This window comes from Erythrolamprus reginae, chromosome 2, assembly GCF_031021105.1.
Source record: "Erythrolamprus reginae isolate rEryReg1 chromosome 2, rEryReg1.hap1, whole genome shotgun sequence".
Taxonomy (NCBI): domain Eukaryota; kingdom Metazoa; phylum Chordata; class Lepidosauria; order Squamata; family Dipsadidae; genus Erythrolamprus; species Erythrolamprus reginae.
The window spans coordinates 9,920,733-9,926,739 of NC_091951.1; positions in this window are offsets into that span (position 1 = coordinate 9,920,733).

A 6,007-nucleotide genomic window follows, 5' to 3' on the forward strand; every position below is an offset into this window, starting at 1 on the left:
GGGCAGTTCTAATCTCCGGGGGGAGTTGGTTCCAGAGGGCCGGTGCCGCCACAGAGAAGGCTCTTCCCCTGGGGCCCGCCAACCGACATTGTTTAGTTGACGGGACCCGGAGAAGGCCCACTCTGTGGGACCTAATCGGTCGCTGGGATTCGTGCGGCAGGAGGCGGTCTCGGAGATATTCTGGTCCGATGCCATGAAGGGCTTTAAAGGTCATAACCAACACTTTGAATTGTGACCGGAAATTGATCGGTAGCCAATGCAGACTGCGGAGTGATGGTGAAACATGGGCATACCTAGGTAGGCCCATGACTGCTCTCGCAGCTGCATTCTGCACGATCTGAAGTTTCCGAACACTTTTCAAAGGTAGCCCCATGTAGAGAGCATTACAGTAGTCGAACCTCGAGGTGATGAGGGCATGAGTGACTGTGAGCAATGAGTCCCGGTCCAAATAGGGCCGCAACTGGTGCACCAGGCGAACCTGGGCAAACGCCCCCCTCGCCACAGCTGAAAGATGTTGTTCTAATGTGAGCTGTGGATCGAGGAGGACGCCCAAGTTGCGGACCCTCTCTGAGGGGGTCAATAATTCCCCCCCCCAGAGTGATGGACGGACAGATGGGATTGTCCTTGGGAGGCAGAACCCACAGCCACTCCATCTTATCCGGGTTGAGCTTGAGTCTGTTGACACCCATCGAGGCCCCAACAGCCTCCAGGCACCGGCACATCACTTCCACCGCTTCATTGACTGGGCATGGGGTGGAGATGTAAAGCTGGGTATCATCCGCATATTGATGGTTATTGAGGTTCCTCCCAACTCTATTCTATATTCTAAATAGTTGAGTGACAGGAAGAAAGGAGGGAGAGAGGGAGGGTGGAAGAGACAGAGTGAGGAGAAGGAAAGAAGGAAAGAAGGAAGAAAAAGAAAGAGAAAGAAAGAAGGGAAGGAGGAAAGAAAGGGAGGGAAGGAAGCAAGGAAGCAAGGAGGGAAAAGGTGACGGAGAGAGGGAGAAGGAAAGAAGAATCCGTGGGGAAAACAAAGATCTCTCGGAGAAGAAAAGACTAGGCGGTGATTTCCTGAAGCAGTGAACAGTAAGAGTAACAGGGGAGGAGAGCGAGAGGAAGGTGGGCGGGTGAAAGTTCCCAAAGGGAGACCAATAAGCAAGCGGGAGGACGGAGCAAGAGATAAACTCAGTAGGTAGGCGGGCAGGCAGGCAGGTGGGCAAATGCTGCGTCTTGAGGGGCTGAGGAGCCGCACGGAGATCGGCGTTTGCTCTTGTTTAAGCCCGCTACCGGTGGCTCCGGTTCTTCGGGTGCACTTCAGAGCTTTGCCGGCCACGATCAGGACGGGCTGAGTTGCGGGTTTTCCCCCACGGGTGCGCACACACTCCGGTTCGTCTCGGGTGTTTCTTCTCCGGTCTCCGTTTAGGTCTCGAATAACATTGAATCTTGCATATGGTCTTTTGAAATGTTTTTTATTTATAAAACAAATAAAAAATAGACAAGACATACTGTACATATAACATAGAAACAAGTACAGGACGGATCTTCTAGTACAGTGTTTCCCAACCTTGGCATCTTGAAGATATTTGGACTTCAACTCCCAGAAGTATGGTCGGGCGGTAGGAAAAGCAAGTAGGATGCTTGGCTGCATAGCTAGAGGTATAACAAGCAGGAAGAGGGAGATTGTGATCCCGCTATATAGAGTGCTGGTGTGACCACATTTGGAATACTGTGTTCAGTTCTGGAGACCTGACCTACAAAAAGATATTGACAAAATTGATCGGGTCCAAAGACGGGCTACAAGAATGGTGGAAGGTCTTAAGCATAAAACATATCAGGAAAGACTTCATGAACTCAATCTGTATAGTCTGGAGGACAGAAGGGAAAGGTGGGATATGATTGAAACATTTAAATATGTTAAAGGGTTAAATAAGGTTCAGGAGGGAAGTGTTTTTTTAATAGGAAAGTGAACACAAGAACAAGGGGACACAATCTGAAGTTAGTTGGGGGAAAGATCAAAAGCAACATGAGAAAATATTATTTTACTGAAAGAGTAGTAGATTCTTGGAACAAACTTCCAGCAGACGCGGTTGATAAATCCACAGTAACTGAATTTAAACATGCCTGGGATAAATCTATCCTAAGATAAAATAAAGGAAATAGTACAAGGGCAGACTAGATGGACCATGAGATCTTTTTCTGCCGTCAGTCTTCTATGTTTCTATATGTACTCACTTGGTTTGATCTGGCCACTACCGGACCAAATCAAGATTTGAAGAGCCATCACCTACTGATCCTTTTGAAGGTCACTGAAAACGTGGGTCTTGACTCAGGCTTTTGACAAGTAGGATAGCAGCTGCAGCTGCTGCTTGGCTTCCCTCCCTCCTCTGGTCTATCCCTCCTCCCCCCTCTCCTTCTCTTTCTCTTCTTCCCCCTCCTTCTTCTTGAGGATTATCTCTGTTTTTCCCTTGGTTTTTTGTTTTTTGTTTTAATATTTTTAACCATTTGTAAACCATTCAGAGTTGTTGGGAGTCAGTTGGCATAAACATTTAAAACAATGCATAATTTTAAAATTATATATTATTCTTGTTTTGCATGTCATTAAATCCTGCAACTGCAGAGTGTAAGTCCGGTTACTCTCTCAGGAAAGCCAAAATGTTTGGGGTGGGGGGCAAATCCCATGAGGGAGGGATGATAGCTCCTTTATCAACTATTGTTAGTTATGAAAGTTGAGTAGCAATCCCAAATTGACTGCCAGAACTCGGACAATACTGGTTGGGCACTTAGACTGTACTTACCTTATTTTATTTATTTATTTATTTATTTATTAGATTTGCATGCCACCCCTCTCCGAAAATTTGGAGCAGCTGACAACAACAGAACAGTACAAATCCAATGGTTAAAACAATTTAAAACCCGTAACATAAAAAACAATCATACATCTCATACAGACCATACATAAAGCAGAAATGGCCCAGGGGAATCAATTTCCCCATGCCTGATGACAGAGGTGGGTTTTGAGGAGTTTGCGAAAGGCAAGGAGGTGGGGGCAGTCCTAATCTCTGGGGGGGAGTTGATTCCAGAGGGTCAGGGCCGCCACAGAGAAGGCTCTTCCCCTGGGTCCCGCCAGATGATATTGTTTCATCGACGGGACCCAGAGAAGGCCAACTCTGTGGGACCTAACTGGTCACTGGGATTCGTGCGGCAGAAGGCAGTCCCAGAGATATTATGGTCCAATGCCATGAAGGGCTTTATAGGTCATAACCAACACTTTGAATTGTGACTGGAAACTTATCGGCAACCAATGCAGAGTGTGGAGTGTTGGTATAGCATGGGAATACCTGGGGAATACCATGATTGCTCTCGCAGCTGCATTCTGCACGATCTGAAGTTTCCGAACACTCTTCAAAGATAGCCCCATGTAGAGAGCGTTACAGCAGTCAAGCCTCAAGGTGATGAGGGCACGAGTGACTGTGAGCAGTGACACCCGGTCCAGATAGGGCCGCGACTTGTGCACGAGGCGAACCTGGGCAAACGCCCCCCTCGCCACAGCTGAAACCATGCCCTGGTTGTCCAATGTAAGCTGTGGATCGAGGAGGATGCCCAAATTGCGGACCCTCTCTGAGGAGGTCAATAATCCCCCCCCAAGGGTAATGGATGGACAGATGGATTGTCAAAACCCACAGCCACTTCGTCTTATCAGGGTTGAGTTTGAGTTTGTTGACACCCATCCAGACCCTAACAGCCTCCAGGCACCAGCACATCACTTCCACTGCTTCCTTGACTGGACATGGGGTAGAGATGTACAGCTGGGTATCATCAGCGTACTGATGACACCTCACCCCAGGCCCCTGGATGATCTCACCCAGCAGTTTCATGTAGATATTGAATAGCAAAGGTGCTTCCAGTGCTGCTGTAATTTGCACCCCCTACTCATATATTATGGGATGGACCATAGATCATTATGTATATATCAACTTTGATCTAGTGGTGCTAGAGTTCAAATCCTGCCTTAGCCATGAAAGCAGGATGGTTGAATTTTGAACCGGTCACTCCCTCTGAGCTCAACCTACTTCACAGGGCTGATTTTTGTGGAAAATAGGAAGAGGAAGTTGTGTTGGATAGCCTTCACAAAAATGGAAAGACACCTTGATTCCTATTATGGATAAATGGTTGCAGAAGCTGATGGAGTTGGGTGAAATGGGCAAAACTGACTATTTTGATTAAAGAAAAATAGAATAGAATAGAATAGAATATAGAATAAAATAGACAGAGTTGGAAGGGACCTTGGAGATCTTCTAGTCCAGCCCCTTGCTTAGGCCTCCTACACCACAGTACTTTTGTTTCCATGTGGAAACTGCTTCTGAACTTTGATCTTGAAGCAGAAAAATAATGAAACTCTGATCGTGGGTTTTACATATTAGATCAATAAGAGGTTTATAGAAATGACTTGTTCATACTATTATGGGAAAATATAAAGTTGTTATTTGATGTGAATGCCTTCTTTTACTCTAACAGAAAAAGTCCGGAAGTCAATGCTTTTTCTCCTGCCCAATCTCTCGTCACTTCTCTTCCCCCTCCCACTGCTTTTCTATTTTGTATCTTACAATAGTTTACACATCAATCAAAATGTTAAACTGGGATATGTTCGCAGCCTTCAATTATTTGCAAACACAACAAAGGTAGAGTACAAATTAAGGTACAGGCAGTGTGTGCTGCTATCTTAGAAACATTACAAACAGCTCTGGTGTAAGCCGCCCTGAGTCTCAGGAGAAGGGCAGCATAGAAATCTAATGTATAAATAAATAAATAATAAATAATAATAATAATAATAAATAATAATAATAAATAAATAAACACCTGGATGCACGTTCTTTATTTCTGCAATAAAACAACAACAACAGTCTGCATTGGTTGCCGATCAGTTTCCGGTCACAATTCAAAGTGTTGGTTATGACCTATAAAGCCCTTCATGGCATCGGACCAGAATATCTCCGGGACCGCCTTCTGCTGCACAAATCCCAGCGACCAGTTAGGTCCCACAGAGTTGGCCTTCTCCGGGTCCCGTCAACTAAACAATGTCATTTGGCGGGACCCAGGGGAAGAGCCTTCTCTGTGGTGGCCCCGACCCTTTGGAACCAACTCCCCACAGATATCACAGTTGCCCCCACCCTCTTAAATATTAGATTTGTTTACATTGTATTATTGCTGCTGTTAGCCGCCCCGAGTCTGCGGAGAGGGGCGGAATACAAATCTGATTAATAAATAAATAAATAAGTAAACATTGGATTAGAATTCTATCATCCTGCATGTTATTTAGAATCCCCCACACCAATCCCACTCTGGATCGTACTTATTCTTTACTTATTTGTTTATTTATTTATTTATTTAATTAGACTTCTATGACACACAATCCTGAGGGACTCATGGTTGCTTACAGCAATATAAATAGGATATTTTCCTGCATGTACCTGTAATATACATATGAATAAGATTCTAACCAAGGGATTAGTGCCTCAGTAGTACTTTATCCACACTGCTAACTCCCCCAAAATTAGCGTGAATCAGGCTTGGAAAAAGACAAAGAAACACTGTGGAATAATCAGAAATGATTGCTGGGTTGAAAATGATGTCAACTGGATTCTCTGTAATAAGTGACCAAATAAGTGATAACAATTCCACAGAAAATGGCTTGTTAATTAATCCTTTGTAAACAACACTCCGAAATTTAGCTGGCAAACAAAATTACTATTTTGAGATTAACAAGTTACATTGAAAGTTAATCTCTTAAAAATATAATGGATCAGACAGCTCTTCTGAGGGTCAATTGTAAGTTAGCTTACTAGTAAAAATAACTTCTAAAAAAGGGACCATTTTTTTAATGTGGAGGAGACAAAGATTCAGTAGGAGGTGATAGTTGTTCAAACTTGCCTCAGTTTCTGGTTTTAGTTCCCCCTCATTGCATTTATACTTACTGGTTTTCGCGCCAAAATAGATGGGAGGGCAAAAT